The sequence below is a fragment of the Schistocerca cancellata genome, unplaced genomic scaffold (assembly GCF_023864275.1).
Source record: "Schistocerca cancellata isolate TAMUIC-IGC-003103 unplaced genomic scaffold, iqSchCanc2.1 HiC_scaffold_1100, whole genome shotgun sequence".
NCBI lineage: Eukaryota > Metazoa > Arthropoda > Insecta > Orthoptera > Acrididae > Schistocerca > Schistocerca cancellata.
In genome coordinates, this window is record NW_026047099.1 from 5,608,904 (window position 1) to 5,628,233 (window position 19,330).

General features: G+C 55.1%; 20 non-coding genes across 20 annotated transcripts; all 20 read right to left on the minus strand.

The window, feature by feature from the left end:
• Positions 1-91: 91 nt before the first annotated feature.
• On the minus strand, positions 92-211 carry LOC126155109 (5S ribosomal RNA). The gene has a single exon (XR_007532624.1). It is a non-coding gene; the product is annotated as a 5S ribosomal RNA (ribosomal RNA).
• Positions 212-1,063: 852 nt separating this feature from the next.
• Positions 1,064-1,183, minus strand: LOC126155155 (5S ribosomal RNA). The gene has a single exon (XR_007532666.1). It is a non-coding gene; the product is annotated as a 5S ribosomal RNA (ribosomal RNA).
• Positions 1,184-2,034: 851 nt separating this feature from the next.
• On the minus strand, positions 2,035-2,154 carry LOC126155329 (5S ribosomal RNA). Its single transcript, XR_007532829.1, has one exon. It is a non-coding gene; the product is annotated as a 5S ribosomal RNA (ribosomal RNA).
• An 843-nt stretch (positions 2,155-2,997) lies between these two features.
• On the minus strand, positions 2,998-3,117 carry LOC126155112 (5S ribosomal RNA). The gene has a single exon (XR_007532625.1). It is a non-coding gene; the product is annotated as a 5S ribosomal RNA (ribosomal RNA).
• An 852-nt stretch (positions 3,118-3,969) lies between these two features.
• LOC126155156 (5S ribosomal RNA) lies at positions 3,970-4,089 on the minus strand. The gene has a single exon (XR_007532667.1). It is a non-coding gene; the product is annotated as a 5S ribosomal RNA (ribosomal RNA).
• Positions 4,090-4,942: 853 nt separating this feature from the next.
• Positions 4,943-5,062, minus strand: LOC126155113 (5S ribosomal RNA). Its single transcript, XR_007532626.1, has one exon. It is a non-coding gene; the product is annotated as a 5S ribosomal RNA (ribosomal RNA).
• Positions 5,063-5,914: 852 nt separating this feature from the next.
• On the minus strand, positions 5,915-6,034 carry LOC126155157 (5S ribosomal RNA). Its single transcript, XR_007532668.1, has one exon. It is a non-coding gene; the product is annotated as a 5S ribosomal RNA (ribosomal RNA).
• An 852-nt stretch (positions 6,035-6,886) lies between these two features.
• On the minus strand, positions 6,887-7,006 carry LOC126155115 (5S ribosomal RNA). The gene has a single exon (XR_007532628.1). It is a non-coding gene; the product is annotated as a 5S ribosomal RNA (ribosomal RNA).
• Positions 7,007-7,859: 853 nt separating this feature from the next.
• Positions 7,860-7,978, minus strand: LOC126155808 (5S ribosomal RNA). Its single transcript, XR_007533245.1, has one exon. It is a non-coding gene; the product is annotated as a 5S ribosomal RNA (ribosomal RNA).
• Positions 7,979-8,821: 843 nt separating this feature from the next.
• On the minus strand, positions 8,822-8,941 carry LOC126155158 (5S ribosomal RNA). Its single transcript, XR_007532669.1, has one exon. It is a non-coding gene; the product is annotated as a 5S ribosomal RNA (ribosomal RNA).
• An 852-nt stretch (positions 8,942-9,793) lies between these two features.
• LOC126154852 (5S ribosomal RNA) lies at positions 9,794-9,913 on the minus strand. Its single transcript, XR_007532384.1, has one exon. It is a non-coding gene; the product is annotated as a 5S ribosomal RNA (ribosomal RNA).
• An 846-nt stretch (positions 9,914-10,759) lies between these two features.
• On the minus strand, positions 10,760-10,878 carry LOC126155202 (5S ribosomal RNA). The gene has a single exon (XR_007532710.1). It is a non-coding gene; the product is annotated as a 5S ribosomal RNA (ribosomal RNA).
• Positions 10,879-11,729: 851 nt separating this feature from the next.
• On the minus strand, positions 11,730-11,848 carry LOC126154785 (5S ribosomal RNA). The gene has a single exon (XR_007532321.1). It is a non-coding gene; the product is annotated as a 5S ribosomal RNA (ribosomal RNA).
• Positions 11,849-12,694: 846 nt separating this feature from the next.
• Positions 12,695-12,813, minus strand: LOC126155203 (5S ribosomal RNA). The gene has a single exon (XR_007532711.1). It is a non-coding gene; the product is annotated as a 5S ribosomal RNA (ribosomal RNA).
• Positions 12,814-13,659: 846 nt separating this feature from the next.
• Positions 13,660-13,778, minus strand: LOC126155204 (5S ribosomal RNA). The gene has a single exon (XR_007532712.1). It is a non-coding gene; the product is annotated as a 5S ribosomal RNA (ribosomal RNA).
• Positions 13,779-14,631: 853 nt separating this feature from the next.
• On the minus strand, positions 14,632-14,751 carry LOC126155344 (5S ribosomal RNA). The gene has a single exon (XR_007532843.1). It is a non-coding gene; the product is annotated as a 5S ribosomal RNA (ribosomal RNA).
• Positions 14,752-15,597: 846 nt separating this feature from the next.
• Positions 15,598-15,716, minus strand: LOC126155205 (5S ribosomal RNA). The gene has a single exon (XR_007532713.1). It is a non-coding gene; the product is annotated as a 5S ribosomal RNA (ribosomal RNA).
• Positions 15,717-16,562: 846 nt separating this feature from the next.
• LOC126155206 (5S ribosomal RNA) lies at positions 16,563-16,681 on the minus strand. The gene has a single exon (XR_007532714.1). It is a non-coding gene; the product is annotated as a 5S ribosomal RNA (ribosomal RNA).
• An 853-nt stretch (positions 16,682-17,534) lies between these two features.
• On the minus strand, positions 17,535-17,654 carry LOC126155345 (5S ribosomal RNA). The gene has a single exon (XR_007532844.1). It is a non-coding gene; the product is annotated as a 5S ribosomal RNA (ribosomal RNA).
• An 846-nt stretch (positions 17,655-18,500) lies between these two features.
• Positions 18,501-18,619, minus strand: LOC126155208 (5S ribosomal RNA). Its single transcript, XR_007532715.1, has one exon. It is a non-coding gene; the product is annotated as a 5S ribosomal RNA (ribosomal RNA).
• Positions 18,620-19,330: the final 711 nt, after the last annotated feature.

Below are 19,330 nucleotides of genomic sequence, written 5' to 3' on the forward strand. Positions count from 1 at the left end.
TTTAAAAGGCTTAAGGAAGCATCTTTGTCACAACAGAAACGTAGTTTGAAAATTGGGCTGGCGACATAACAAAAAAAAAAAACGGGAAGGGAGCCAACAGCACCCGGGTTTCCCCAGGCGGTCACCCATCCAAGTACTAGCCGGGCCCGATGATGCTTAACTTCGGTGATCGGACGAGAACCGGTGTATTCATCATGGTATTGCCGTTGGCGCTCATCTAATGTAGGAGCACGGCAGAATTCGCGTTCGGCTTTTCTCACAACACACAAAATGTTAGTTTTCGGCCGCATTTGACGAAAGCGCTTCCTTCCGCAACCGCCAGTTCCTCGAGGACGGCGCGGGGAGGCGCGCCCGGCGTCCCAGCAGAGTGACGGCCGAATTGGCGGGCGCACCGCCGCGTGTGTGAGACGCACTGCTGCTCGTTGCACCCCCTGTCATTCGCTGGGCGCGTTCAGCCTTCGACACTAGCGGAGGACGCAACTTGTCCCTGGTGTTCAGCGGAGGGCCTGTGCGGGGTGTGGCAGTGTCGTGCTGGAGGGCCCACTGGTAGCGATGTGGGCTTCCTCGCCTCGCCTCGCCTCGCCTCGCCGCGCCTCACACCAGGTGTCTGCGTTGTTTGCAGTACATTCGCACCATTCCTATCCCTGTCCCTGTCCCCGTCCCGACTTGTCCCGACTTTGCTCGACTGCCGCTCGCTGCCGCTCGGGTCGTGGTCCATATGACAGCGCAAGCACGACAAACGTCTGCGGGACGAGACGAGACGAGACGAGACGAGACGACTAAGGAATAAATTCGTGGTTACAAATCAAATTTGGAACTCTACACTCCTACACAAGAATAGGCGGTGACGTATTTCAGAAATCACCTGCCGATTCGTACTGTTTTGTCGTTTTCAAAGTCTTCTTGGCAAACTTGGTTAGCACATTCTCCCTCAAACTGAGTTAATTACTGCATTTTCGTACCATTACAGTAGTTTAAAAGGCTTAAGGAAGCATCTTTGTCACAACAGAAACGTAGTTTGAAAATTGGGCTGGCGACATAACAAAAAAAAAAACGGGAAGGGAGCCAACAGCACCCGGGTTTCCCCAGGCGGTCACCCATCCAAGTACCAGCCGGGCCCGATGATGCTTAACTTCGGTGATCGGACGAGAACCGGTGTATTCATCATGGTATGGCCGTTGGCGCTCATCTAATGTAGGAGCACGGCAGAATTCGCGTTCGGCTTTTCTCACAACACACAAAATGTTAGTTTTCGGCCGCATTTGACGAAAGCGCTTCCTTCCGCAACCGCCAGTTCCTCGAGGACGGCGCGGGGAGGCGCGCCCGGCGTCCCAGCATAGTGACGGCCGAATTGGCGGGCGCACCGCCGCGTGTGTGAGACGCACTGCTGCTCGTTGCACCCCCTGTCATTCGCTGGGCGCGTGCAGCCTTCGACACTAGCGGAGGACGCACCTTGTCCCTGGTGTTCAGCGGAGGGCCTGTGCGGGGTGTGGCAGTGTCGTGCTGGAGGGCCCACTGGTAGCGATGTGGGCTTCCTCGATTCGCCTCGCCTCGCCTCGCCTCGGCTCGCCTCGCCTCACACCAGGTGTCTGCGTAGTTTGCAGTGCATTCGCACCATTCCTATCCCTGTCCCTGTCCCCGTCCCGACTTGTCCCGACTTTGCTCGACTGCCGCTCGCTGCCGCTCGGGTCGTGGTCCATATGACAGCGCAAGCACGACAAACGTCTGCGGGACGAGACGAGACGAGACGACTAAGGAATAAATTCGTGGTTACAAATCAAATTTGGAACTCTACATTCCTACTCAACAATAGGCGGTGACGTATTTCAGAAATCACCTGCCAATTCGTACTGTTTTGTCGTTTTCAAAGTCTTCTTGGCAAACTTGGTTAGCACATTCTCCCTCAAACTGAGTTAATTACTGCATTTTCGTACCATTACAGTAGTTTAAAAGGCTTAAGGAAGCATCTTTGTCACAACAGAAAGGTAGTTTGAAAATTGGGCTGGCGACATAACAAAAAAAAAACGGGAAGGGAGCCAACAGCACCCGGGTTTCCCCAGGCGGTCACCCATCCAAGTACTAGCCGGGCCCGATGATGCTTAACTTAGGTGATCGGACGAGAACCGGTGTATTCATCATGGTATTGCCGTTGGCGCTCATTTAATGTAGGAGCACGGCAGAATTCGCGTTCGGCTTTTCTCACAACACACAAAATGTTAGTTTTCGGCCGCATTTGACGAAAGCGCTTCCTTCCGCAACCGCCAGTTCCTCGAGGACGGCGCGGGGAGGCGCGCCCGGCGTCCCAGCAGAGTGACGGCCGAATTGGCGGGCGCACCGCCGCGTGTGTGAGACGCACTGCTGCTCGTTGCACCCCCTGTCATTCGCTGGGCGCGTGTAGCCTTCGACACTAGCGGAGGACGCATCTTGTCCCTGGTGTTCAGCGGAGGGCCTGTGCGGGGTGTGGCAGTGTCGTGCTGGAGGGCCCACTGGTAGCGATGTGGGCTTCCTCGCCTCGCCTCGCCTCGCCTCGCCGCGCCTCACACCAGGTGTCTGCGTAGTTTGCAGTGCATTCGCACCATTCCTATCCCTGTCCCTGTCCCCGTCCCGACTTGTCCCGACTTTGCTCGACTGCCGCTCGCTGCCGCTCGGGTCGTGGTCCATATGACAGCGCAAGCACGACAAACGTCTGCGGGACGAGACGAGACGAGACGACTAAGGAATAAATTCGTGGTTACAAATCAAATTTGGAACTCTACATTCCTACTCAACAATAGGCGGTGACGTATTTCAGAAATCACCTGCCAATTCGTACTGTTTTGTCGTTTTCAAAGTCTTCTTGGCAAACTTGGTTAGCACATTCTCCCTCAAACTGAGTTAATTACTGCATTTTCGTACCATTACAGTAGTTTAAAAGGCTTAAGGAAGCATCTTTGTCACAACAGAAACGTAGTTTGAAAATTGGGCTGGCGACATAACAAAAAAAAAAAACGGGAAGGGAGCCAACAGCACCCGGGTTTCCCCAGGCGGTCACCCATCCAAGTACTAGCCGGGCCCGATGATGCTTAACTTCGGTGATCGGACGAGAACCGGTGTATTCATCATGGTATTGCCGTTGGCGCTCATCTAATGTAGGAGCACGGCAGAATTCGCGTTCGGCTTTTCTCACAACACACAAAATGTTAGTTTTCGGCCGCATTTGACGAAAGCGCTTCCTTCCGCAACCGCCAGTTCCTCGAGGACGGCGCGGGGAGGCGCGCCCGGCGTCCCAGCAGAGTGACGGCCGAATTGGCGGGCGCACCGCCGCGTGTGTGAGACGCACTGCTGCTCGTTGCACCCCCTGTCATTCGCTGGGCGCGTTCAGCCTTCGACACTAGCGGAGGACGCATCTTGTCCCTGGTGTTCAGCGGAGGGCCTGTGCGGGGTGTGGCAGTGTCGTGCTGGAGGGCCCACTGGTAGCGATGTGGGCTTCCTCGCCTCGCCTCGCCTCGCCTCGCCGCGCCTCACACCAGGTGTCTGCGTTGTTTGCAGTGCATTCGCACCATTCCTATCCCTGTCCCTGTCCCCGTCCCGACTTGTCCCGACTTTGCTCGACTGCCGCTCGCTGCCGCTCGGGTCGTGGTCCATATGACAGCGCAAGCACGACAAACGTCTGCGGGACGAGACGAGACGAGACGAGACGAGACGACTAAGGAATAAATTCGTGGTTACAAATCAAATTTGGAACTCTACACTCCTACACAAGAATAGGCGGTGACGTATTTCAGAAATCACCTGCCGATTCGTACTGTTTTGTCGTTTTCAAAGTCTTCTTGGCAAACTTGGTTAGCACATTCTCCCTCAAACTGAGTTAATTACTGCATTTTCGTACCATTACAGTAGTTTAAAAGGCTTAAGGAAGCATCTTTGTCACAACAGAAACGTAGTTTGAAAATTGGGCTGGCGACATAACAAAAAAAAAAACGGGAAGGGAGCCAACAGCACCCGGGTTTCCCCAGGCGGTCACCCATCCAAGTACCAGCCGGGCCCGATGATGCTTAACTTCGGTGATCGGACGAGAACCGGTGTATTCATCATGGTATGGCCGTTGGCGCTCATCTAATGTAGGAGCACGGCAGAATTCGCGTTCGGCTTTTCTCACAACACACAAAATGTTAGTTTTCGGCCGCATTTGACGAAAGCGCTTCCTTCCGCAACCGCCAGTTCCTCGAGGACGGCGCGGGGAGGCGCGCCCGGCGTCCCAGCATAGTGACGGCCGAATTGGCGGGCGCACCGCCGCGTGTGTGAGACGCACTGCTGCTCGTTGCACCCCCTGTCATTCGCTGGGCGCGTGCAGCCTTCGACACTAGCGGAGGACGCACCTTGTCCCTGGTGTTCAGCGGAGGGCCTGTGCGGGGTGTGGCAGTGTCGTGCTGGAGGGCCCACTGGTAGCGATGTGGGCTTCCTCGATTCGCCTCGCCTCGCCTCGCCTCGGCTCGCCTCGCCTCACACCAGGTGTCTGCGTAGTTTGCAGTGCATTCGCACCATTCCTATCCCTGTCCCTGTCCCCGTCCCGACTTGTCCCGACTTTGCTCGACTGCCGCTCGCTGCCGCTCGGGTCGTGGTCCATATGACAGCGCAAGCACGACAAACGTCTGCGGGACGAGACGAGACGAGACGACTAAGGAATAAATTCGTGGTTACAAATCATATTTGGAACTCTACATTCCTACTCAACAATAGGCGGTGACGTATTTCAGAAATCACCTGCCAATTCGTACTGTTTTGTCGTTTTCAAAGTCTTCTTGGCAAACTTGGTTAGCACATTCTCCCTCAAACTGAGTTAATTACTGCATTTTCGTACCATTACAGTAGTTTAAAAGGCTTAAGGAAGCATCTTTGTCACAACAGAAACGTAGTTTGAAAATTGGGCTGGCGACATAACAAAAAAAAAAAACGGGAAGGGAGCCAACAGCACCCGGGTTTCCCCAGGCGGTCACCCATCCAAGTACTAGCCGGGCCCGATGATGCTTAACTTCGGTGATCGGACGAGAACCGGTGTATTCATCATGGTATTGCCGTTGGCGCTCATCTAATGTAGGAGCACGGCAGAATTCGCGTTCGGCTTTTCTCACAACACACAAAATGTTAGTTTTCGGCCGCATTTGACGAAAGCGCTTCCTTCCGCAACCGCCAGTTCCTCGAGGACGGCGCGGGGAGGCGCGCCCGGCGTCCCAGCAGAGTGACGGCCGAATTGGCGGGCGCACCGCCGCGTGTGTGAGACGCACTGCTGCTCGTTGCACCCCCTGTCATTCGCTGGGCGCGTTCAGCCTTCGACACTAGCGGAGGACGCATCTTGTCCCTGGTGTTCAGCGGAGGGCCTGTGCGGGGTGTGGCAGTGTCGTGCTGGAGGGCCCACTGGTAGCGATGTGGGCTTCCTCGCCTCGCCTCGCCTCGCCTCGCCGCGCCTCACACCAGGTGTCTGCGTTGTTTGCAGTGCATTCGCACCATTCCTATCCCTGTCCCTGTCCCCGTCCCGACTTGTCCCGACTTTGCTCGACTGCCGCTCGCTGCCGCTCGGGTCGTGGTCCATATGACAGCGCAAGCACGACAAACGTCTGCGGGACGAGACGAGACGAGACGAGACGAGACGACTAAGGAATAAATTCGTGGTTACAAATCAAATTTGGAACTCTACACTCCTACACAAGAATAGGCGGTGACGTATTTCAGAAATCACCTGCCGATTCGTACTGTTTTGTCGTTTTCAAAGTCTTCTTGGCAAACTTGGTTAGCACATTCTCCCTCAAACTGAGTTAATTACTGCATTTTCGTACCATTACAGTAGTTTAAAAGGCTTAAGGAAGCATCTTTGTCACAACAGAAACGTAGTTTGAAAATTGGGCTGGCGACATAACAAAAAAAAAAACGGGAAGGGAGCCAACAGCACCCGGGTTTCCCCAGGCGGTCACCCATCCAAGTACCAGCCGGGCCCGATGATGCTTAACTTCGGTGATCGGACGAGAACCGGTGTATTCATCATGGTATGGCCGTTGGCGCTCATCTAATGTAGGAGCACGGCAGAATTCGCGTTCGGCTTTTCTCACAACACACAAAATGTTAGTTTTCGGCCGCATTTGACGAAAGCGCTTCCTTCCGCAACCGCCAGTTCCTCGAGGACGGCGCGGGGAGGCGCGCCCGGCGTCCCAGCATAGTGACGGCCGAATTGGCGGGCGCACCGCCGCGTGTGTGAGACGCACTGCTGCTCGTTGCACCCCCTGTCATTCGCTGGGCGCGTGCAGCCTTCGACACTAGCGGAGGACGCACCTTGTCCCTGGTGTTCAGCGGAGGGCCTGTGCGGGGTGTGGCAGTGTCGTGCTGGAGGGCCCACTGGTAGCGATGTGGGCTTCCTCGATTCGCCTCGCCTCGCCTCGCCTCGGCTCGCCTCGCCTCACACCAGGTGTCTGCGTAGTTTGCAGTGCATTCGCACCATTCCTATCCCTGTCCCTGTCCCCGTCCCGACTTGTCCCGACTTTGCTCGACTGCCGCTCGCTGCCGCTCGGGTCGTGGTCCATATGACAGCGCAAGCACGACAAACGTCTGCGGGACGAGACGAGACGAGACGACTAAGGAATAAATTCGTGGTTACAAATCATATTTGGAACTCTACATTCCTACTCAACAATAGGCGGTGACGTATTTCAGAAATCACCTGCCAATTCGTACTGTTTTGTCGTTTTCAAAGTCTTCTTGGCAAACTTGGTTAGCACATTCTCCCTCAAACTGAGTTAATTACTGCATTTTCGTACCATTACAGTAGTTTAAAAGGCTTAAGGAAGCATCTTTGTCACAACAGAAACGTAGTTTGAAAATTGGGCTGGCGACATAACAAAAAAAAAAACGGGAAGGGAGCCAACAGCACCCGGGTTTCCCCAGGCGGTCACCCATCCAAGTACTAGCCGGGCCCGATGATGCTTAACTTCGGTGATCGGACGAGAACCGGTGTATTCATCATGGTATTGCCGTTGGCGCTCATCTAATGTAGGAGCACGGCAGAATTCGCGTTCGGCTTTTCTCACAACACACAAAATGTTAGTTTTCGGCCGCATTTGACGAAAGCGCTTCCTTCCGCAACCGCCAGTTCCTCGAGGACGGCGCGGGGAGGCGCGCCCGGCGTCCCAGCAGAGTGACGGCCGAATTGGCGGGCGCACCGCCGCGTGTGTGAGACGCACTGCTGCTCGTTGCACCCCCTGTCATTCGCTGGGCGCGTTCAGCCTTCGACACTAGCGGAGGACGCATCTTGTCCCTGGTGTTCAGCGGAGGGCCTGTGCGGGGTGTGGCAGTGTCGTGCTGGAGGGCCCACTGGTAGCGATGTGGGCTTCCTCGCCTCGCCTCGCCTCGCCTCGCCGCGCCTCACACCAGGTGTCTGCGTAGTTTGCAGTGCATTCGCACCATTCCTATCCCTGTCCCTGTCCCCGTCCCGACTTGTCCCGACTTTGCTCGACTGCCGCTCGCTGCCGCTCGGGTCGTGGTCCATATGACAGCGCAAGCACGACAAACGTCTGCGGGACGAGACGAGACGAGACGAGACGAGACGACTAAGGAATAAATTCGTGGTTACAAATCAAATTTGGAACTCTACACTCCTACACAAGAATAGGCGGTGACGTATTTCAGAAATCACCTGCCGATTCGTACTGTTTTGTCGTTTTCAAAGTCTTCTTGGCAAACTTGGTTACCACATTCTCCCTCAAACTGAGTTAATTACTGCATTTTCGTACCATTACAGTAGTTTAAAAGGCTTAAGGAAGCATCTTTGTCACAACAGAAAGGTAGTTTGAAAATTGGGCTGGCGACAAAAAAAAAAAAAAAAACAGGAAGGGAGCCAACAGCACCCGGGTTTCCCAGGCGGTCACCCATCCAAGTACTAGCCGGGCCCGATGATGCTTAACTTCGGTGATCGGACGAGAACCGGTGTATTCATCATGGTATTGCCGTTGGCGCTCATCTAATGTAGGAGCTCGGCAGAATTCGCGTTCGGCTTTTCTCCCAACACACAAAATGTTAGTTTTCGGCCGCATTTGACGAAAGCGCTTCCTTCCGCAACCGCCAGTTCCTCGAGGACGGCGCGGGGAGGCGCGCCCGGCGTCCCAGCAGAGTGACGGCCGAATAGGCGGGCGCACCGCCGCGTGTGTGAGACGCACTGCTGCTCGTTGCACCCCCTGTCATTCGCTGGGCGCGTGCAGCCTTCGACACTAGCGGAGGACGCACCTTGTCCCTGGTGTTCAGCGGAGGGCCTGTGCGGGGTGTGGCAATGTCGTGCTGGAGGGCCCACTGGTAGCGATGTGGGCTTCCTCGCCTCGCCTCGCCTCGCCTCGCCGCGCCTCACACCAGGTGTCTGCGTAGTTTGCAGTGCATTCGCACCATTTCTATCCCTGTCCCTGTCCCCGTCCCGACTTTTCCCGACTTTGCTCGACTGCCGCTCGCTGCCGCTCGGGTCGTGGTCCATATGACAGCGCAAGCACGACAAACGTCTGCGGGACGAGACGAGACGAGACGACTAAGGAATAAATTCGTGGTTACAAATCAAATTTGGAACTCTACATTCCTACTCAACAATAGGCGGTGACGTATTTCAGAAATCACCTGCCAATTCGTACTGTTTTGTCGTTTTCAAAGTCTTCTTGGCAAACTTGGTTAGCACATTCTCCCTCAAACTGAGTTAATTACTGCATTTTCGTACCATTACAGTAGTTTAAAAGGCTTAAGGAAGCATCTTTGTCACAACAGAAACGTAGTTTGAAAATTGGGCTGGCGACATAACAAAAAAAAAAAACGGGAATGGAGCCAACAGCACCCGGGTTTCCCCAGGCGGTCACCCATCCAAGTACCAGCCGGGCCCGATGATGCTTAACTTCGGTGATCGGACGAGAACCGGTGTATTCATCATGGTATGGCCGTTGGCGCTCATCTAATGTAGGAGCACGGCAGAATTCGCGTTCGGCTTTTCTCACAACACACAAAATGTTAGTTTTCGGCCGCATTTGACGAAAGCGCTTCCTTCCGCAACCGCCAGTTCCTCGAGGACGGCGCGGGGAAGCGCGCCCGGCGTCCCAGCAGAGTGACGGCCGAATTGGCGGGCGCACCGCCGCGTGTGTGAGACGCACTGCTGCTCGTTGCACCCCCTGTCATTCGCTGGGCGCGTTCAGCCTTCGACACTAGCGGAGGACGCATCTTGTCCCTGGTGTTCAGCGGAGGGCCTGTGCGGGTTGTGGCAGTGTCGTGCTGGAGGGCCCACTGGTAGCGATGTGGGCTTCCTCGCCTCGCCTCGCCTCGCCTCGCCGCGCCTCACACCAGGTGTCTGCGTAGTTTGCAGTGCATTCGCACCATTCCTATCCCTGTCCCTGTCCCCGTCCCGACTTGTCCCGACTTTGCTCGACTGCCGCTCGCTGCCGCTCGGGTCGTGGTCCATATGACAGCGCAAGCACGACAAACGTCTGCGGGACGAGACGAGACGAGACGAGACGAGACGACTAAGGAATAAATTCGTGGTTACAAATCAAATTTGGAACTCTACATTCCTACTCAACAATAGGCGGTGACGTATTTCAGAAATCACCTGCCAATTCGTACTGTTTTGTCGTTTTCAAAGTCTTCTTGGCAAACTTGGTTAGCACATTCTCCCTCAAACTGAGTTAATTACTGCATTTTCGTACCATTACAGTAGTTTAAAAGGCTTAAGGAAGCATCTTTGTCACAACAGAAACGTAGTTTGAAAATTGGGCTGGCGACATAACAAAAAAAAAAACGGGAAGGGAGCCAACAGCACCCGGGTTTCCCCAGGCGGTCACCCATCCAAGTACTAGCCGGGCCCGATGATGCTTAACTTCGGTGATCGGACGAGAACCGGTGTATTCATCATGGTATGGCCGTTGGCGCTCATCTAATGTAGGAGCACGGCAGAATTCGCGTTCGGCTTTTCTCACAACACACAAAATGTTAGTTTTCGGCCGCATTTGACGAAAGCGCTTCCTTCCGCAACCGCCAGTTCCTCGAGGACGTCGCGGGGAGGCGCGCCCGGCGTCCCAGCAGAGTGACGGCCGAATTGGCGGGCGCACCGCCGCGTGTGTGAGACGCACTGCTGCTCGTTGCACCCCCTGTCATTCGCTGGGCGCGTTCAGCCTTCGACACTAGCGGAGGACGCATCTTGTCCCTGGTGTTCAGCGGAGGGCCTGTGCGGGGTGTGGCAGTGTCGTGCTGGAGGGCCCACTGGTAGCGATGTGGGCTTCCTCGCCTCGCCTCGCCTCGCCTCGCCGCGCCTCACACCAGGTGTCTGCGTAGTTTGCAGTGCATTCGCACCATTCCTATCCCTGTCCCTGTCCCCGTCCCGACTTGTCCCGAGTTTGCTCGACTGCCGCTCGCTGCCGCTCGGGTCGTGGTCCATATGACAGCGCAAGCACGACAAACGTCTGCGGGACGAGACGAGACGAGACGAGACGACTAAGGATTAAATTCGTGGTTACAAATCAAATTTGGAACTCTACACTCCTACACAACAATAGGCGGTGACGTATTTCAGAAATCACCTGCCGATTCGTACTGTTTTGTCGTTTTCAAAGTCTTCTTGGCAAACTTGGTTAGCACATTCTCCCTCAAACTGAGTTAATTACTGCATTTTCGTACCATTACAGTAGTTTAAAAGGCTTAAGGAAGCATCTTTGTCACAACAGAAAGGTAGTTTGAAAATTGGGCTGGCGACATGACAAAAAAAAAACAGGAAGGGAGCCAACAGCACCCGGGTTTCCCAGGCGGTCACCCATCCAAGTACTAGCCGTGCCCGATGATGCTTAACTTCGGTGATCGGACGAGAACCTGTGTATTCATCATGGTATGGCCGTTGGCGCTCATCTAATGTAGGAGCACGGCAGAATTCGCGTTCGGCTTTTCTCCCAACACACAAAATGTTAGTTTTCGGCCGCATTTGACGAAAGCGCTTCCTTCCGCAACCGCCAGTTCCTCGAGGACGGCGCGGGGAGGCGCGCCCGGCGTCCCAGCAGAGTGACGGCCGAATTGGCGGGCGCACCGCCGCGTGTGTGAGACGCACTGCTGCTCGTTGCACCCCCTGTCATTCGCTGGGCGCGTGCAGCCTTCGACACTAGCGGAGGACGCACCTTGTCCCTGGTGTTCAGCGGAGGGCCTGTGCGGGGTGTGGCAATGTCGTGCTGGAGGGCCCACTGGTAGCGATGTGGGCTTCCTCGCTTCGCCTCGCCTCGCCTCGCCTCGGCTCGCCGCGCCTCACACCAGGTGTCTGCGTAGTTTGCAGTGCATTCGCACCATTCCTATCCCTGTCCCTGTCCCCGTCCCGACTTGTCCCGAGTTTGCTCGACTGCCGCTCGCTGCCGCTCGGGTCGTGGTCCATATGACAGCGCAAGCACGACAAACGTCTGCGGGACGAGACGAGACGAGACGACTAAGGAATAAATTCGTGGTTACAAATCAAATTTGGAACTCTACATTCCTACTCAACAATAGGCGGTGACGTATTTCAGAAATCACCTGCCAATTCGTACTGTTTTGTCGTTTTCAAAGTCTTCTTGGCAAACTTGGTTAGCACATTCTCCCTCAAACTGAGTTAATTACTGCATTTTCGTACCATTACAGTAGTTTAAAAGGCTTAAGGAAGCATTTTTGTCACAACAGAAACGTAGTTTGAAAATTGGGCTGGCGACATAACAAAAAAAAAACGGGAAGGGAGCCAACAGCACCCGGGTTCCCCAGGCGGTCACCCATCCAAGTACTAGCCGGGCCCGATGATGCTTAACTTCGGTGATCGGACGAGAACCGGTGTATTCATCATGGTATGGCCGTTGGCGCTCATCTAATGTAGGAGCACGGCAGAATTCGCGTTCGGCTTTTCTCACAACACACAAAATGTTAGTTTTCGGCCGCATTTGACGAAAGCGCTTCCTTCCGCAACCGCCAGTTCCTCGAGGACGTCGCGGGGAGGCGCGCCCGGCGTCCCAGCAGAGTGACGGCCGAATTGGCGGGCGCACCGCCGCGTGTGTGAGACGCACTGCTGCTCGTTGCACCCCCTGTCATTCGCTGGGCGCGTTCAGCCTTCGACACTAGCGGAGGACGCATCTTGTCCCTGGTGTTCAGCGGAGGGCCTGTGCGGGGTGTGGCAGTGTCGTGCTGGAGGGCCCACTGGTAGCGATGTGGGCTTCCTCGCCTCGCCTCGCCTCGCCTCGCCGCGCCTCACACCAGGTGTCTGCGTAGTTTGCAGTGCATTCGCACCATTCCTATCCCTGTCCCTGTCCCCGTCCCGACTTGTCCCGAGTTTGCTCGACTGCCGCTCGCTGCCGCTCGGGTCGTGGTCCATATGACAGCGCAAGCACGACAAACGTCTGCGGGACGAGACGAGACGAGACGAGACGACTAAGGATTAAATTCGTGGTTACAAATCAAATTTGGAACTCTACACTCCTACACAACAATAGGCGGTGACGTATTTCAGAAATCACCTGCCGATTCGTACTGTTTTGTCGTTTTCAAAGTCTTCTTGGCAAACTTGGTTAGCACATTCTCCCTCAAACTGAGTTAATTACTGCATTTTCGTACCATTACAGTAGTTTAAAAGGCTTAAGGAAGCATCTTTGTCACAACAGAAAGGTAGTTTGAAAATTGGGCTGGCGACATGACAAAAAAAAAACAGGAAGGGAGCCAACAGCACCCGGGTTTCCCAGGCGGTCACCCATCCAAGTACTAGCCGTGCCCGATGATGCTTAACTTCGGTGATCGGACGAGAACCTGTGTATTCATCATGGTATGGCCGTTGGCGCTCATCTAATGTAGGAGCACGGCAGAATTCGCGTTCGGCTTTTCTCCCAACACACAAAATGTTAGTTTTCGGCCGCATTTGACGAAAGCGCTTCCTTCCGCAACCGCCAGTTCCTCGAGGACGGCGCGGGGAGGCGCGCCCGGCGTCCCAGCAGAGTGACGGCCGAATTGGCGGGCGCACCGCCGCGTGTGTGAGACGCACTGCTGCTCGTTGCACCCCCTGTCATTCGCTGGGCGCGTTCAGCCTTCGACACTAGCGGAGGACGCATCTTGTCCCTGGTGTTCAGCGGAGGGCCTGTGCGGGGTGTGGCAGTGTCGTGCTGGAGGGCCCACTGGTAGCGATGTGGGCTTCCTCGCCTCGCCTCGCCTCGCCTCGCCGCGCCTCACACCAGGTGTCTGCGTAGTTTGCAGTGCATTCGCACCATTCCTATCCCTGTCCCTGTCCCCGTCCCGACTTGTCCCGAGTTTGCTCGACTGCCGCTCGCTGCCGCTCGGGTCGTGGTCCATATGACAGCGCAAGCACGACAAACGTCTGCGGGACGAGACGAGACGAGACGAGACGACTAAGGATTAAATTCGTGGTTACAAATCAAATTTGGAACTCTACACTCCTACACAACAATAGGCGGTGACGTATTTCAGAAATCACCTGCCGATTCGTACTGTTTTGTCGTTTTCAAAGTCTTCTTGGCAAACTTGGTTAGCACATTCTCCCTCAAACTGAGTTAATTACTGCATTTTCGTACTATTACAGTAGTTTAAAAGGCTTAAGGAAGCATCTTTGTCACAACAGAAAGGTAGTTTGAAAATTGGGCTGGCGACATGACAAAAAAAAAACAGGAAGGGAGCCAACAGCACCCGGGTTTCCCAGGCGGTCACCCATCCAAGTACTAGCCGTGCCCGATGATGCTTAACTTCGGTGATCGGACGAGAACCTGTGTATTCATCATGGTATGGCCGTTGGCGCTCATCTAATGTAGGAGCACGGCAGAATTCGCGTTCGGCTTTTCTCCCAACACACAAAATGTTAGTTTTCGGCCGCATTTGACGAAAGCGCTTCCTTCCGCAACCGCCAGTTCCTCGAGGACGGCGCGGGGAGGCGCGCCCGGCGTCCCAGCAGAGTGACGGCCGAATTGGCGGGCGCACCGCCGCGTGTGTGAGACGCACTGCTGCTCGTTGCACCCCCTGTCATTCGCTGGGCGCGTGCAGCCTTCGACACTAGCGGAGGACGCACCTTGTCCCTGGTGTTCAGCGGAGGGCCTGTGCGGGGTGTGGCAATGTCGTGCTGGAGGGCCCACTAGTAGCGATGTGGGCTTCCTCGCTTCGCCTCGCCTCGCCTCGCCTCGGCTCGCCGCGCCTCACACCAGGTGTCTGCGTAGTTTGCAGTGCATTCGCACCATTCCTATCCCTGTCCCTGTCCCCGTCCCGACTTGTCCCGACTTTGCTCGACTGCCGCTCGCTGCCGCTCGGGTCGTGGTCCATATGACAGCGCAAGCACGACAAACGTCTGCGGGACGAGACGAGACGAGACGACTAAGGAATAAATTCGTGGTTACAAATCAAATTTGGAACTCTACATTCCTACTCAACAATAGGCGGTGACGTATTTCAGAAATCACCTGCCAATTCGTACTGTTTTGTCGTTTTCAAAGTCTTCTTGGCAAACTTGGTTAGCACATTCTCCCTCAAACTGAGTTAATTACTGCATTTTCGTACCATTACAGTAGTTTAAAAGGCTTAAGGAAGCATCTTTGTCACAACAGAAACGTAGTTTGAAAATTGGGCTGGCGACATAACAAAAAAAAAAAACGGGAAGGGAGCCAACAGCACCCGGGTTTCCCCAGGCGGTCACCCATCCAAGTACTAGCCGGGCCCGATGATGCTTAACTTCGGTGATCGGACGAGAACCGGTGTATTCATCATGGTATGGAAGTTGGCGCTCATCTAATGTAGGAGCACGGCAGAATTCGCGTTCGGCTTTTCTCACAACACACAAAATGTTAGTTTTCGGCCGCATTTGACGAAAGCGCTTCCTTCCGCAACCGCCAGTTCCTCGAGGACGGCGCGGGGAGGCGCGCCCGGCGTCCCAGCAGAGTGACGGCCGAATTGGCGGGCGCACCGCCGCGTGTGTGAGACGCACTGCTGCTCGTTGCACCCCCTGTCATTCGCTGGGCGCATTCAGCCTTCGACACTAGCGGAGGACGCATCTTGTCCCTGGTGTTCAGCGGAGGGCCTGTGCGGGGTGTGGCAGTGTCGTGCTGGAGGGCCCACTGGTAGCGATATGGGGTTCCTCGCCTCGCCTCGCCTCGCCTCGCCGCGCCTCACACCAGGTGTCTGCGTAGTTTGCAGTGCATTCGCACCATTCCTATCCCTGTCCCTGTCCCCGTCCCGACTTGTCCCGAGTTTGCTCGACTGCCGCTCGCTGCCGCTCGGGTCGTGGTCCATATGACAGCGCAAGCACGACAAACGTCTGCGGGACGAGACGAGACGAGACGAGACGACTAAGGATTAAATTCGTGGTTACAAATCAAATTTGGAACTCTACACTCCTACACAACAATAGGCGGTGACGTATTTCAGAAATCACCTGCCGATTCGTACTGTTTTGTCGTTTTCAAAGTCTTCTTGGCAAACTTGGTTAGCACATTCTCCCTCAAACTGAGTTAATTACTGCATTTTCGTACCATTACAGTAGTTTAAAAGGCTTAAGGAAGCATCTTTGTCACAACAGAAAGGTAGTTTGAAAATTGGGCTGGCGACATGACAAAAAAAAAACAGGAAGGGAGCCAACAGCACCCGGGTTTCCCAGGCGGTCACCCATCCAAGTACTAGCCGTGCCCGATGATGCTTAACTTCGGTGATCGGACGAGAACCTGTGTATTCATCATGGTATGGCCGTTGGCGCTCATCTAATGTAGGAGCACGGCAGAATTCGCGTTCGGCTTTTCTCCCAACACACAAAATGTTAGTTTTCGGCCGCATTTGACGAAAGCGCTTCCTTCCGCAACCGCCAGTTCCTCGAGGACGGCGCGGGGAGGCGCGCCCGGCGTCCCAGCAGAGTGACGGCCGAATTGGCGGGCGCACCGCCGCGTGTGTGAGACGCACTGCTGCTCGTTGCACCCCCTGTCATTCGCTGGGCGCGTTCAGCCTTCGACACTAGCGGAGGACGCATCTTGTCCCTGGTGTTCAGCGGAGGGCCTGTGCGGGGTGTGGCAGTGTCGTGCTGGAGGGCCCACTGGTAGCGATGTGGGCTTCCTCGCCTCGCCTCGCCTCGCCTCGCCGCGCCTCACACCAGGTGTCTGCGTAGTTTGCAGTGCATTCGCACCATTCCTATCCCTGTCCCTGTCCCCGTCCCGACTTGTCCCGAGTTTGCTCGACTGCCGCTCGCTGCCGCTCGGGTCGTGGTCCATATGACAGCGCAAGCACGACAAACGTCTGCGGGACGAGACGAGACGAGACGAGACGACTAAGGATTAAATTCGTGGTTACAAATCAAATTTGGAACTCTACACTCCTACACAACAATAGGCGGTGACGTATTTCAGAAATCACCTGCCGATTCGTACTGTTTTGTCGTTTTCAAAGTCTTCTTGGCAAACTTGGTTAGCACATTCTCCCTCAAACTGAGTTAATTACTGCATTTTCGTACTATTACAGTAGTTTAAAAGGCTTAAGGAAGCATCTTTGTCACAACAGAAAGGTAGTTTGAAAATTGGGCTGGCGACATGACAAAAAAAAAACAGGAAGGGAGCCAACAGCACCCGGGTTTCCCAGGCGGTCACCCATCCAAGTACTAGCCGTGCCCGATGATGCTTAACTTCGGTGATCGGACGAGAACCTGTGTATTCATCATGGTATGGCCGTTGGCGCTCATCTAATGTAGGAGCACGGCAGAATTCGCGTTCGGCTTTTCTCCCAACACACAAAATGTTAGTTTTCGGCCGCATTTGACGAAAGCGCTTCCTTCCGCAACCGCCAGTTCCTCGAGGACGGCGCGGGGAGGCGCGCCCGGCGTCCCAGCAGAGTGACGGCCGAATTGGCGGGCGCACCGCCGCGTGTGTGAGACGCACTGCTGCTCGTTGCACCCCCTGTCATTCGCTGGGCGCGTGCAGCCTTCGACACTAGCGGAGGACGCACCTTGTCCCTGGTGTTCAGCGGAGGGCCTGTGCGGGGTGTGGCAATGTCGTGCTGGAGGGCCCACTAGTAGCGATGTGGGCTTCCTCGCTTCGCCTCGCCTCGCCTCGCCTCGGCTCGCCGCGCCTCACACCAGGTGTCTGCGTAGTTTGCAGTGCATTCGCACCATTCCTATCCCTGTCCCTGTCCCCGTCCCGACTTGTCCCGACTTTGCTCGACTGCCGCTCGCTGCCGCTCGGGTCGTGGTCCATATGACAGCGCAAGCACGACAAACGTCTGCGGGACGAGACGAGACGAGACGACTAAGGAATAAATTCGTGGTTACAAATCAAATTTGGAACTCTACATTCCTACTCAACAATAGGCGGTGACGTATTTCAGAAATCACCTGCCAATTCGTACTGTTTTGTCGTTTTCAAAGTCTTCTTGGCAAACTTGGTTAGCACATTCTCCCTCAAACTGAGTTAATTACTGCATTTTCGTACCATTACAGTAGTTTAAAAGGCTTAAGGAAGCATCTTTGTCACAACAGAAACGTAGTTTGAAAATTGGGCTGGCGACATAACAAAAAAAAAAAACGGGAAGGGAGCCAACAGCACCCGGGTTTCCCCAGGCGGTCACCCATCCAAGTACTAGCCGGGCCCGATGATGCTTAACTTCGGTGATCGGACGAGAACCGGTGTATTCATCATGGTATGGAAGTTGGCGCTCATCTAATGTAGGAGCACGGCAGAATTCGCGTTCGGCTTTTCTCACAACACACAAAATGTTAGTTTTCGGCCGCATTTGACGAAAGCGCTTCCTTCCGCAACCGCCAGTTCCTCGAGGACGGCGCGGGGAGGCGCGCCCGGCGTCCCAGCAGAGTGACGGCCGAATTGGCGGGCGCACCGCCGCGTGTGTGAGACGCACTGCTGCTCGTTGCACCCCCTGTCATTCGCTGGGCGCATTCAGCCTTCGACACTAGCGGAGGACGCATCTTGTCCCTGGTGTTCAGCGGAGGGCCTGTGCGGGGTGTGGCAGTGTCGTGCTGGAGGGCCCACTGGTAGCGATATGGGGTTCCTCGCCTCGCCTCGCCTCGCCTCGCCGCGCCTCACACCAGGTGTCTGCGTAGTTTGCAGTGCATTCGCACCATTCCTATCCCTGTCCCTGTCCCCGTCCCGACTTGTCCCGACTTTGCTCGACTGCCGCTCGCTGCCGCTCGGTTCGTGGTCCATATGACAGCGCAAGCACGACAAACGTCTGCGGGACGAGACGAGACGAGACGAGACGACTAAGGATTAAATTCGTGGTTACAAATCAAATTTGGAACTCTACACTCCTACACAACAATAGGCGGTGACGTATTTCAGAAATCACCTGCCGATTCGTACTGTTTTGTCGTTTTCAAAGTCTTCTTGGCAAACTTGGTTAGCACATTCTCCCTCAAACTGAGTTAATTACTGCATTTTCGTACCATTACAGTAGTTTAAAAGGCTTAAGGAAGCATCTTTGTCACAACAGAAAGGTAGTTTGAAAATTGGGCTGGCGAAATGACAAAAAAAAAACAGGAAGGGAGCCAACAGCACCCGGGTTTCCCAGGCGGTCACCCATCCAAGTACTAGCCGTGCCCGATGATGCTTAACTTCGGTGATCGGACGAGAACCTGTGTATTCATCATGGTATGGCCGTTGGCGCTCATCTAATGTAGGAGCACGGCAGAATTCGCGTTCGGCTTTTCTCCCAACACACAAAATGTTAGTTTTCGGCCGCATTTGACGAAAGCGCTTCCTTCCGCAACCGCCAGTTCCTCGAGGACGGCGCGGGGAGGCGCGCCCGGCGTCCCAGCAGAGTGACGGCCGAATTGGCGGGCGCACCGCCGCGTGTGTGAGACGCACTGCTGCTCGTTGCACCCCCTGTCATTCGCTGGGCGCGTGCAGCCTTCGACACTAGCGGAGGACGCACCTTGTCCCTGGTGTTCAGCGGAGGGCCTGTGCGGGGTGTGGCAATGTCGTGCTGGAGGGCCCACTGGTAGCGATGTGGGCTTCCTCGCTTCGCCTCGCCTCGCCTCGCCTCGGCTCGCCGCGCCTCACACCAGGTGTCTGCATAGTTTGCAGTGCATTCGCACCATTCCTATCCCTGTCCCTGTCCCCGTCCCGACTTGTCCCGACTTTGCTCGACTGCCGCTCGCTGCCGCTCGGGTCGTGGTCCATATGACAGCGCAAGCACGACAAACGTCTGCGGGACGAGACGAGACGAGACGACTAAGGAATAAATTCGTGGTTACAAATCAAATTTGGAACTCTACATTCCTACTCAACAATAGGCGGTGACGTATTTCAGAAATCACCTGCCAATTCGTACTGTTTTGTCGTTTTCAAAGTCTTCTTGGCAAACTTGGTTAGCA